The 12,017-nt window shown below is 34.5% G+C and overlaps 12 non-coding genes across 12 annotated transcripts; all 12 read left to right on the top strand.

The window, feature by feature from the left end:
* The first annotated feature begins 913 nt into the window (after positions 1-913).
* On the top strand, positions 914-986 carry TRNAK-UUU (transfer RNA lysine (anticodon UUU)). The gene has a single exon. It is a non-coding gene; the product is annotated as a tRNA-Lys (tRNA).
* Positions 987-1,295: 309 nt separating this feature from the next.
* Positions 1,296-1,387, top strand: TRNAR-UCU (transfer RNA arginine (anticodon UCU)). Its single transcript is given in 2 exon segments — positions 1,296-1,332; positions 1,352-1,387. It is a non-coding gene; the product is annotated as a tRNA-Arg (tRNA).
* A 1,410-nt stretch (positions 1,388-2,797) lies between these two features.
* TRNAK-UUU (transfer RNA lysine (anticodon UUU)) lies at positions 2,798-2,870 on the top strand. Its single transcript has one exon. It is a non-coding gene; the product is annotated as a tRNA-Lys (tRNA).
* Positions 2,871-3,179: 309 nt separating this feature from the next.
* Positions 3,180-3,271, top strand: TRNAR-UCU (transfer RNA arginine (anticodon UCU)). Its single transcript is given in 2 exon segments — positions 3,180-3,216; positions 3,236-3,271. It is a non-coding gene; the product is annotated as a tRNA-Arg (tRNA).
* Positions 3,272-4,681: 1,410 nt separating this feature from the next.
* Positions 4,682-4,754, top strand: TRNAK-UUU (transfer RNA lysine (anticodon UUU)). The gene has a single exon. It is a non-coding gene; the product is annotated as a tRNA-Lys (tRNA).
* Positions 4,755-5,063: 309 nt separating this feature from the next.
* Positions 5,064-5,155, top strand: TRNAR-UCU (transfer RNA arginine (anticodon UCU)). The gene is given in 2 exon segments: positions 5,064-5,100; positions 5,120-5,155. It is a non-coding gene; the product is annotated as a tRNA-Arg (tRNA).
* Positions 5,156-6,565: 1,410 nt separating this feature from the next.
* On the top strand, positions 6,566-6,638 carry TRNAK-UUU (transfer RNA lysine (anticodon UUU)). The gene has a single exon. It is a non-coding gene; the product is annotated as a tRNA-Lys (tRNA).
* A 309-nt stretch (positions 6,639-6,947) lies between these two features.
* Positions 6,948-7,039, top strand: TRNAR-UCU (transfer RNA arginine (anticodon UCU)). Its single transcript is given in 2 exon segments — positions 6,948-6,984; positions 7,004-7,039. It is a non-coding gene; the product is annotated as a tRNA-Arg (tRNA).
* A 1,410-nt stretch (positions 7,040-8,449) lies between these two features.
* TRNAK-UUU (transfer RNA lysine (anticodon UUU)) lies at positions 8,450-8,522 on the top strand. Its single transcript has one exon. It is a non-coding gene; the product is annotated as a tRNA-Lys (tRNA).
* Positions 8,523-8,831: 309 nt separating this feature from the next.
* TRNAR-UCU (transfer RNA arginine (anticodon UCU)) lies at positions 8,832-8,923 on the top strand. Its single transcript is given in 2 exon segments — positions 8,832-8,868; positions 8,888-8,923. It is a non-coding gene; the product is annotated as a tRNA-Arg (tRNA).
* Positions 8,924-10,333: 1,410 nt separating this feature from the next.
* Positions 10,334-10,406, top strand: TRNAK-UUU (transfer RNA lysine (anticodon UUU)). The gene has a single exon. It is a non-coding gene; the product is annotated as a tRNA-Lys (tRNA).
* Positions 10,407-10,715: 309 nt separating this feature from the next.
* On the top strand, positions 10,716-10,807 carry TRNAR-UCU (transfer RNA arginine (anticodon UCU)). The gene is given in 2 exon segments: positions 10,716-10,752; positions 10,772-10,807. It is a non-coding gene; the product is annotated as a tRNA-Arg (tRNA).
* Positions 10,808-12,017: the final 1,210 nt, after the last annotated feature.

Genomic DNA, 12,017 nt, shown 5'->3' with positions numbered 1-12,017 from the left:
AATATGAGTGTCCAGGTTTGAAGTTCCTGTTCAGGCAGTGTGTTATGTTTAAGAAGATGCACTCTTGAAGTTTCCACTGCTTGATGAATAAGATATTACATTAAGGGAATTGCAAAACCTTCTTATATGGAGTTGTTAAACTCCTTGCTGTTTTATCTGTGCTATGCCTTTTGAGTCGACTTAACACTTAACCAACTGCATTGTATGGTTTGACATGTTGAATATCATTTTTGCTATTCAATGCTCAACATAAATCCAGGATCATAGATTCCTAACAACTTCATAAAGTTGATGAGCAGCTGCTAGCTCATTATTTTATTTGATCATTTCTGTCCGACATCCTAAAAAGATTGGCTCTGTGGCACAATGGATAGTGCTTTGGCTTTCAAGAGTAATGTAAAGAAGGCATTCAAAAGTTGTGGTTTTGAATCCCACCAGAGGCAATGTTGTCCTACATTTCTTTTATAATGAATTGAAATTGCAATAAATAATGCAGCTTCTTCTTGCTCTGAAATCATTCACCAAAATGGCCTTTGAAAGAAGGCCTATTTTCAACCGACACCACTTGAATAGAAAATATTGTATAATCTACATATAAGAGGAAATTGACAGGTATACTGAGTAAAATATAATGTATTAGGCAGTAAGAGTTTTTGGTCCTTTCTTGATTGTGTATTGTCAATGAAGAAGCATGAATTCCGAATCAGCAGAAAATGAGATGGTACAAATTTCAGGACTTAAAGAGATAAAATATAATGCTGAGATGTCAAAAGCTTGAAATATCAATTCATGATAAAACTCTACGTATTGATTATCAATATATGTAATGATAATAATAAATGATTGTCAGTAAATGTAAGCTTGGTATCCTTCCAAATTGTTTTAATGTGATTTGAAGATTAGAGTAAGCAGAGCCTGGATAGCTCAGTCGGTAGAGCATCAGACTTTTAATCTGAGGGTCCAGGGTTCAAGTCCCTGTTCAGGCGGGGTGCTATGTTTAAGAAGAAGTACTCTTTTAGTTTCTATTGCATGATGAACAAGATATTACATTGACAGAATTGCAAAACCTTCTTAAATGGAGTTTTTTAAATTGTCAAGATTTTATCCGTCAGAGGCCTTTTGAGTAGACTTATCCAACTGTATCATGTAGTTTGGCATGTTGAATATCTTTTTCCCCATGCAATGCTCAACATGTAACCATGATTATAGTATCCTATCAACTTTGTAAAGTTGATCATCAGTTGCTTGCTCATTATTTTATTTCAGAATTTCTGAAAAGTTTCTTGGTGCAGGTTGGCTCTGTGGCGCAATGGATAGCGCATTGGACTTCTAGGAAAATGTTAAAAAAGGCATTCAAAGGCTGTGGGTTCGAATCCCACCAGAGTCAATATTATTGCTCAATTTCTTTCATAACGAATTGAAATAGCAATAAACAATGCAGCTTCAGCTTCACCCAAAATCATTTACCAAAATAGCCTTTGAAAGAAGGCCTGTTTTAAACAAAGAGTGCTTGAATAGAAAACATTGTATAATCAATATGCAAGAGGAAATTGTCAGGTGTACTGATGAAAATATAATTTACTAGATAGTAGGAGTTTCGGCCCTTTCTCAATTGTATACTGTCACTGAAGAAGCATGAATTCTAAGTCAGCAGAAAATGAGATAGTACATATTTCAGGACTTAAAATAGATGACATTTAATGCTGAGGTTTCAAAAGTTTGAAATATCAGTTCACTATCAAACGCTACATAATGCTTGTCAATATATGCAATCATATTCATAAATGTAGTGTCGGTTGGTATCCTTCCACATTGTTTTAAGATGAATTGAAGATGAAAGTTAGTAGACACTGGATAGTTCAGTGAGTGGCACAGCAGACTTTTAATATGAGTGTCCAAGTTTGAAGTTCCTGTTCAGGCAGTGTGTTACGTTTAAGAAGATGCACTCTTGAAGTTTCCACTGCTTGATGAATAAGATATTACATTAAGGGAATTGCAAAACCTTCTTATATGGAGTTGTTAAACTCCTTGCTGTTTTATCTGTGCTATGCCTTTTGAGTCGACTTAACACTTAACCAACTGCATTGTATGGTTTGACATGTTGAATATCATTTTTGCTATTCAATGCTCAACATAAATCCAGGATCATAGATTCCTAACAACTTTATAAAGTTGATGAGCAGCTGCTAGCTCATTATTTTATTTGATCATTTCTGTCCGACATCCTAAAAAGATTGGCTCTGTGGCACAATGGATACTGCTTTGGCTTTCAAGAGTAATGTAAAGAAGGCAGTCAAAAGTTGTGGTTTTGAATCCCACCAGAGGCAATGTTGTCCTACATTTCTTTTATAATGAATTGAAATTGCAATAAATAATGCAGCTTCTTCTTGCTCTGAAATCATTCACCAAAATGGCCTTTGAAAGAAGCCCTTTTTTCAACCGACACCACTTGAATAGAAAATATTGTATAATCTACATATAAGAGGAAATTGACAGGTAGACTGAGTAAAATATAATGTATTAGGCAGTAAGAGTTTTTGGTCCTTTCTTAATTGTGTATTGTCAATGAAGAAGCATGAATTCCGAATCAGCAGAAAATGAGATGGTACAAATTTCAGGACTTAAAGAGATAAAATATAATGCTGAGATGTCAAAAGCTTGAAATATCAATTCATGATAAAACTCTACATATTGATTATCAATATATGTAATGATAATAATAAATGATTGTCAGTAAATGTAAGGTTGGTATCCTTCCAAATTGTTTTAATGTGATTTGAAGATTAGAGTAAGCAGAGCCTGGATAGCTCAGTCGGTAGAGCATCAGACTTTTAATCTGAGGGTCCAGGGTTCAAGTCCCTGTTCAGGCGGGGTGCTATGTTTAAGAAGAAGTACTCTTTTAGTTTCTATTGCATGATGAACAAGATATTACATTGACAGAATTGCAAAACCTTCTTAAATGGAGTTTTTTAAATTGTCAAGATTTTATCCGTCAGAGGCCTTTTGAGTAGACTTATCCAACTGTATCATGTAGTTTGGCATGTTGAATATCTTTTTCCCCATGCAATGCTCAACATGTAACCATGATTATAGTATCCTATCAACTTTGTAAAGTTGATCATCAGTTGCTTGCTCATTATTTTATTTCAGAATTTCTGAAAAGTTTCTTGGTGCAGGTTGGCTCTGTGGCGCAATGGATAGCGCATTGGACTTCTAGGAAAATGTTAAAAAAGGCATTCAAAGGCTGTGGGTTCGAATCCCACCAGAGTCAATATTATTGCTCAATTTCTTTCATAACGAATTGAAATAGCAATAAACAATGCAGCTTCAGCTTCACCCAAAATCATTTACCAAAATAGCCTTTGAAAGAAGGCCTGTTTTAAACAAAGAGTGCTTGAATAGAAAACATTGTATAATCAATATGCAAGAGGAAATTGTCAGGTGTACTGATGAAAATATAATTTACTAGATAGTAGGAGTTTCGGCCCTTTCTCAATTGTATACTGTCACTGAAGAAGCATGAATTCTAAGTCAGCAGAAAATGAGATAGTACATATTTCAGGACTTAAAATAGATGACATTTAATGCTGAGGTTTCAAAAGTTTGAAATATCAGTTCACTATCAAACGCTACATAATGCTTGTCAATATATGCAATCATATTCATAAATATAGTGTCGGTTGGAATCCTTCCACATTGTTTTAAGATGAATTGAAGATGAAAGTTAGTAGACACTGGATAGTTCAGTGAGTGGCACAGCAGACTTTTAATATGAGTGTCCAGGTTTGAAGTTCCTGTTCAGGCAGTGTGTTATGTTTAAGAAGATGCACTCTTGAAGTTTCCACTGCTTGATGAATAAGATATTACATTAAGGGAATTGCAAAACCTTCTTATATGGAGTTGTTAAACTCCTTGCTGTTTTATCTGTGCTATGCCTTTTGAGTCGACTTAACACTTAACCAACTGCATTGTATGGTTTGACATGTTGAATATCATTTTTGCTATTCAATGCTCAACATAAATCCAGGATCATAGATTCCTAACAACTTCATAAAGTTGATGAGCAGCTGCTAGCTCATTATTTTATTTGATCATTTCTGTCCGACATCCTAAAAAGATTGGCTCTGTGGCACAATGGATAGTGCTTTGGCTTTCAAGAGTAATGTAAAGAAGGCATTCAAAAGTTGTGGTTTTGAATCCCACCAGAGGCAATGTTGTCCTACATTTCTTTTATAATGAATTGAAATTGCAATAAATAATGCAGCTTCTTCTTGCTCTGAAATCATTCACCAAAATGGCCTTTGAAAGAAGGCCTATTTTCAACCGACACCACTTGAATAGAAAATATTGTATAATCTACATATAAGAGGAAATTGACAGGTATACTGAGTAAAATATAATGTATTAGGCAGTAAGAGTTTTTGGTCCTTTCTTGATTGTGTATTGTCAATGAAGAAGCATGAATTCCGAATCAGCAGAAAATGAGATGGTACAAATTTCAGGACTTAAAGAGATAAAATATAATGCTGAGATGTCAAAAGCTTGAAATATCAATTCATGATAAAACTCTACGTATTGATTATCAATATATGTAATGATAATAATAAATGATTGTCAGTAAATGTAAGCTTGGTATCCTTCCAAATTGTTTTAATGTGATTTGAAGATTAGTGTAAGCAGAGCCTGGATAGCTCAGTCGGTAGAGCATCAGACTTTTAATCTGAGGGTCCAGGGTTCAAGTCCCTGTTCAGGCGGGGTGCTATGTTTAAGAAGAAGTACTCTTTTAGTTTCTATTGCATGATGAACAAGATATTACATTGACAGAATTGCAAAACCTTCTTAAATGGAGTTTTTTAAATTGTCAAGATTTTATCCGTCAGAGGCCTTTTGAGTAGACTTATCCAACTGTATCATGTAGTTTGGCATGTTGAATATCTTTTTCCCCATGCAATGCTCAACATGTAACCATGATTATAGTATCCTATCAACTTTGTAAAGTTGATCATCAGTTGCTTGCTCATTATTTTATTTCAGAATTTCTGAAAAGTTTCTTGGTGCAGGTTGGCTCTGTGGCGCAATGGATAGCGCATTGGACTTCTAGGAAAATGTTAAAAAAGGCATTCAAAGGCTGTGGGTTCGAATCCCACCAGAGTCAATATTATTGCTCAATTTCTTTCATAACGAATTGAAATAGCAATAAACAATGCAGCTTCAGCTTCACCCAAAATCATTTACCAAAATAGCCTTTGAAAGAAGGCCTGTTTTAAACAAAGAGTGCTTGAATAGAAAACATTGTATAATCAATATGCAAGAGGAAATTGTCAGGTGTACTGATGAAAATATAATTTACTAGATAGTAGGAGTTTCGGCCCTTTCTCAATTGTATACTGTCACTGAAGAAGCATGAATTCTAAGTCAGCAGAAAATGAGATAGTACATATTTCAGGACTTAAAATAGATGACATTTAATGCTGAGGTTTCAAAAGTTTGAAATATCAGTTCACTATCAAACGCTACATAATGCTTGTCAATATATGCAATCATATTCATAAATGTAGTGTCGGTTGGTATCCTTCCACATTGTTTTAAGATGAATTGAAGATGAAAGTTAGTAGACACTGGATAGTTCAGTGAGTGGCACAGCAGACTTTTAATATGAGTGTCCAAGTTTGAAGTTCCTGTTCAGGCAGTGTGTTACGTTTAAGAAGATGCACTCTTGAAGTTTCCACTGCTTGATGAATAAGATATTACATTAAGGGAATTGCAAAACCTTCTTATATGGAGTTGTTAAACTCCTTGCTGTTTTATCTGTGCTATGCCTTTTGAGTCGACTTAACACTTAACCAACTGCATTGTATGGTTTGACATGTTGAATATCATTTTTGCTATTCAATGCTCAACATAAATCCAGGATCATAGATTCCTAACAACTTTATAAAGTTGATGAGCAGCTGCTAGCTCATTATTTTATTTGATCATTTCTGTCCGACATCCTAAAAAGATTGGCTCTGTGGCACAATGGATACTGCTTTGGCTTTCAAGAGTAATGTAAAGAAGGCAGTCAAAAGTTGTGGTTTTGAATCCCACCAGAGGCAATGTTGTCCTACATTTCTTTTATAATGAATTGAAATTGCAATAAATAATGCAGCTTCTTCTTGCTCTGAAATCATTCACCAAAATGGCCTTTGAAAGAAGCCCTTTTTTCAACCGACACCACTTGAATAGAAAATATTGTATAATCTACATATAAGAGGAAATTGACAGGTAGACTGAGTAAAATATAATGTATTAGGCAGTAAGAGTTTTTGGTCCTTTCTTAATTGTGTATTGTCAATGAAGAAGCATGAATTCCGAATCAGCAGAAAATGAGATGGTACAAATTTCAGGACTTAAAGAGATAAAATATAATGCTGAGATGTCAAAAGCTTGAAATATCAATTCATGATAAAACTCTACATATTGATTATCAATATATGTAATGATAATAATAAATGATTGTCAGTAAATGTAAGGTTGGTATCCTTCCAAATTGTTTTAATGTGATTTGAAGATTAGAGTAAGCAGAGCCTGGATAGCTCAGTCGGTAGAGCATCAGACTTTTAATCTGAGGGTCCAGGGTTCAAGTCCCTGTTCAGGCGGGGTGCTATGTTTAAGAAGAAGTACTCTTTTAGTTTCTATTGCATGATGAACAAGATATTACATTGACAGAATTGCAAAACCTTCTTAAATGGAGTTTTTTAAATTGTCAAGATTTTATCCGTCAGAGGCCTTTTGAGTAGACTTATCCAACTGTATCATGTAGTTTGGCATGTTGAATATCTTTTTCCCCATGCAATGCTCAACATGTAACCATGATTATAGTATCCTATCAACTTTGTAAAGTTGATCATCAGTTGCTTGCTCATTATTTTATTTCAGAATTTCTGAAAAGTTTCTTGGTGCAGGTTGGCTCTGTGGCGCAATGGATAGCGCATTGGACTTCTAGGAAAATGTTAAAAAAGGCATTCAAAGGCTGTGGGTTCGAATCCCACCAGAGTCAATATTATTGCTCAATTTCTTTCATAACGAATTGAAATAGCAATAAACAATGCAGCTTCAGCTTCACCCAAAATCATTTACCAAAATAGCCTTTGAAAGAAGGCCTGTTTTAAACAAAGAGTGCTTGAATAGAAAACATTGTATAATCAATATGCAAGAGGAAATTGTCAGGTGTACTGATGAAAATATAATTTACTAGATAGTAGGAGTTTCGGCCCTTTCTCAATTGTATACTGTCACTGAAGAAGCATGAATTCTAAGTCAGCAGAAAATGAGATAGTACATATTTCAGGACTTAAAATAGATGACATTTAATGCTGAGGTTTCAAAAGTTTGAAATATCAGTTCACTATCAAACGCTACATAATGCTTGTCAATATATGCAATCATATTCATAAATATAGTGTCGGTTGGAATCCTTCCACATTGTTTTAAGATGAATTGAAGATGAAAGTTAGTAGACACTGGATAGTTCAGTGAGTGGCACAGCAGACTTTTAATATGAGTGTCCAGGTTTGAAGTTCCTGTTCAGGCAGTGTGTTATGTTTAAGAAGATGCACTCTTGAAGTTTCCACTGCTTGATGAATAAGATATTACATTAAGGGAATTGCAAAACCTTCTTATATGGAGTTGTTAAACTCCTTGCTGTTTTATCTGTGCTATGCCTTTTGAGTCGACTTAACACTTAACCAACTGCATTGTATGGTTTGACATGTTGAATATCATTTTTGCTATTCAATGCTCAACATAAATCCAGGATCATAGATTCCTAACAACTTCATAAAGTTGATGAGCAGCTGCTAGCTCATTATTTTATTTGATCATTTCTGTCCGACATCCTAAAAAGATTGGCTCTGTGGCACAATGGATAGTGCTTTGGCTTTCAAGAGTAATGTAAAGAAGGCATTCAAAAGTTGTGGTTTTGAATCCCACCAGAGGCAATGTTGTCCTACATTTCTTTTATAATGAATTGAAATTGCAATAAATAATGCAGCTTCTTCTTGCTCTGAAATCATTCACCAAAATGGCCTTTGAAAGAAGGCCTATTTTCAACCGACACCACTTGAATAGAAAATATTGTATAATCTACATATAAGAGGAAATTGACAGGTATACTGAGTAAAATATAATGTATTAGGCAGTAAGAGTTTTTGGTCCTTTCTTGATTGTGTATTGTCAATGAAGAAGCATGAATTCCGAATCAGCAGAAAATGAGATGATACAAATTTCAGGACTTAAAGAGATAAAATATAATGCTGAGATGTCAAAAGCTTGAAATATCAATTCATGATAAAACTCTACGTATTGATTATCAATATATGTAATGATAATAATAAATGATTGTCAGTAAATGTAAGCTTGGTATCCTTCCAAATTGTTTTAATGTGATTTGAAGATTAGAGTAAGCAGAGCCTGGATAGCTCAGTCGGTAGAGCATCAGACTTTTAATCTGAGGGTCCAGGGTTCAAGTCCCTGTTCAGGCGGGGTGCTATGTTTAAGAAGAAGTACTCTTTTAGTTTCTATTGCATGATGAACAAGATATTACATTGACAGAATTGCAAAACCTTCTTAAATGGAGTTTTTTAAATTGTCAAGATTTTATCCGTCAGAGGCCTTTTGAGTAGACTTATCCAACTGTATCATGTAGTTTGGCATGTTGAATATCTTTTTCCCCATGCAATGCTCAACATGTAACCATGATTATAGTATCCTATCAACTTTGTAAAGTTGATCATCAGTTGCTTGCTCATTATTTTATTTCAGAATTTCTGAAAAGTTTCTTGGTGCAGGTTGGCTCTGTGGCGCAATGGATAGCGCATTGGACTTCTAGGAAAATGTTAAAAAAGGCATTCAAAGGCTGTGGGTTCGAATCCCACCAGAGTCAATATTATTGCTCAATTTCTTTCATAACGAATTGAAATAGCAATAAACAATGCAGCTTCAGCTTCACCCAAAATCATTTACCAAAATAGCCTTTGAAAGAAGGCCTGTTTTAAACAAAGAGTGCTTGAATAGAAAACATTGTATAATCAATATGCAAGAGGAAATTGTCAGGTGTACTGATGAAAATATAATTTACTAGATAGTAGGAGTTTCGGCCCTTTCTCAATTGTATACTGTCACTGAAGAAGCATGAATTCTAAGTCAGCAGAAAATGAGATAGTACATATTTCAGGACTTAAAATAGATGACATTTAATGCTGAGGTTTCAAAAGTTTGAAATATCAGTTCACTATCAAACGCTACATAATGCTTGTCAATATATGCAATCATATTCATAAATGTAGTGTCGGTTGGTATCCTTCCACATTGTTTTAAGATGAATTGAAGATGAAAGTTAGTAGACACTGGATAGTTCAGTGAGTGGCACAGCAGACTTTTAATATGAGTGTCCAAGTTTGAAGTTCCTGTTCAGGCAGTGTGTTACGTTTAAGAAGATGCACTCTTGAAGTTTCCACTGCTTGATGAATAAGATATTACATTAAGGGAATTGCAAAACCTTCTTATATGGAGTTGTTAAACTCCTTGCTGTTTTATCTGTGCTATGCCTTTTGAGTCGACTTAACACTTAACCAACTGCATTGTATGGTTTGACATGTTGAATATCATTTTTGCTATTCAATGCTCAACATAAATCCAGGATCATAGATTCCTAACAACTTTATAAAGTTGATGAGCAGCTGCTAGCTCATTATTTTATTTGATCATTTCTGTCCGACATCCTAAAAAGATTGGCTCTGTGGCACAATGGATACTGCTTTGGCTTTCAAGAGTAATGTAAAGAAGGCAGTCAAAAGTTGTGGTTTTGAATCCCACCAGAGGCAATGTTGTCCTACATTTCTTTTATAATGAATTGAAATTGCAATAAATAATGCAGCTTCTTCTTGCTCTGAAATCATTCACCAAAATGGCCTTTGAAAGAAGCCCTTTTTTCAACCGACACCACTTGAATAGAAAATATTGTATAATCTACATATAAGAGGAAATTGACAGGTAGACTGAGTAAAATATAATGTATTAGGCAGTAAGAGTTTTTGGTCCTTTCTTAATTGTGTATTGTCAATGAAGAAGCATGAATTCCGAATCAGCAGAAAATGAGATGGTACAAATTTCAGGACTTAAAGAGATAAAATATAATGCTGAGATGTCAAAAGCTTGAAATATCAATTCATGATAAAACTCTACATATTGATTATCAATATATGTAATGATAATAATAAATGATTGTCAGTAAATGTAAGGTTGGTATCCTTCCAAATTGTTTTAATGTGATTTGAAGATTAGAGTAAGCAGAGCCTGGATAGCTCAGTCGGTAGAGCATCAGACTTTTAATCTGAGGGTCCAGGGTTCAAGTCCCTGTTCAGGCGGGGTGCTATGTTTAAGAAGAAGTACTCTTTTAGTTTCTATTGCATGATGAACAAGATATTACATTGACAGAATTGCAAAACCTTCTTAAATGGAGTTTTTTAAATTGTCAAGATTTTATCCGTCAGAGGCCTTTTGAGTAGACTTATCCAACTGTATCATGTAGTTTGGCATGTTGAATATCTTTTTCCCCATGCAATGCTCAACATGTAACCATGATTATAGTATCCTATCAACTTTGTAAAGTTGATCATCAGTTGCTTGCTCATTATTTTATTTCAGAATTTCTGAAAAGTTTCTTGGTGCAGGTTGGCTCTGTGGCGCAATGGATAGCGCATTGGACTTCTAGGAAAATGTTAAAAAAGGCATTCAAAGGCTGTGGGTTCGAATCCCACCAGAGTCAATATTATTGCTCAATTTCTTTCATAACGAATTGAAATAGCAATAAACAATGCAGCTTCAGCTTCACCCAAAATCATTTACCAAAATAGCCTTTGAAAGAAGGCCTGTTTTAAACAAAGAGTGCTTGAATAGAAAACATTGTATAATCAATATGCAAGAGGAAATTGTCAGGTGTACTGATGAAAATATAATTTACTAGATAGTAGGAGTTTCGGCCCTTTCTCAATTGTATACTGTCACTGAAGAAGCATGAATTCTAAGTCAGCAGAAAATGAGATAGTACATATTTCAGGACTTAAAATAGATGACATTTAATGCTGAGGTTTCAAAAGTTTGAAATATCAGTTCACTATCAAACGCTACATAATGCTTGTCAATATATGCAATCATATTCATAAATATAGTGTCGGTTGGAATCCTTCCACATTGTTTTAAGATGAATTGAAGATGAAAGTTAGTAGACACTGGATAGTTCAGTGAGTGGCACAGCAGACTTTTAATATGAGTGTCCAGGTTTGAAGTTCCTGTTCAGGCAGTGTGTTATGTTTAAGAAGATGCACTCTTGAAGTTTCCACTGCTTGATGAATAAGATATTACATTAAGGGAATTGCAAAACCTTCTTATATGGAGTTGTTAAACTCCTTGCTGTTTTATCTGTGCTATGCCTTTTGAGTCGACTTAACACTTAACCAACTGCATTGTATGGTTTGACATGTTGAATATCATTTTTGCTATTCAATGCTCAACATAAATCCAGGATCATAGATTCCTAACAACTTCATAAAGTTGATGAGCAGCTGCTAGCTCATTATTTTATTTGATCATTTCTGTCCGACATCCTAAAAAGATTGGCTCTGTGGCACAATGGATAGTGCTTTGGCTTTCAAGAGTAATGTAAAGAAGGCATTCAAAAGTTGTGGTTTTGAATCCCACCAGAGGCAATGTTGTCCTACATTTCTTTTATAATGAATTGAAATTGCAATAAATAATGCAGCTTCTTCTTGCTCTGAAATCATTCACCAAAATGGCCTTTGAAAGAAGGCCTATTTTCAACCGACACCACTTGAATAGAAAATATTGTATAATCTACATATAAGAGGAAATTGACAGGTATACTGAGTAAAATATAATGTATTAGGCAGTAAGAGTTTTTGGTCCTTTCTTGATTGTGTATTGTCAATGAAGAAGCATGAATTCCGAATCAGCAGAAA

Source organism: Pleurodeles waltl, unplaced genomic scaffold (genome assembly GCF_031143425.1).
Source record: "Pleurodeles waltl isolate 20211129_DDA unplaced genomic scaffold, aPleWal1.hap1.20221129 scaffold_197, whole genome shotgun sequence".
Lineage (NCBI taxonomy): Eukaryota > Metazoa > Chordata > Amphibia > Caudata > Salamandridae > Pleurodeles > Pleurodeles waltl.
This window is presented reverse-complemented; position numbering and strand designations above follow the sequence as displayed.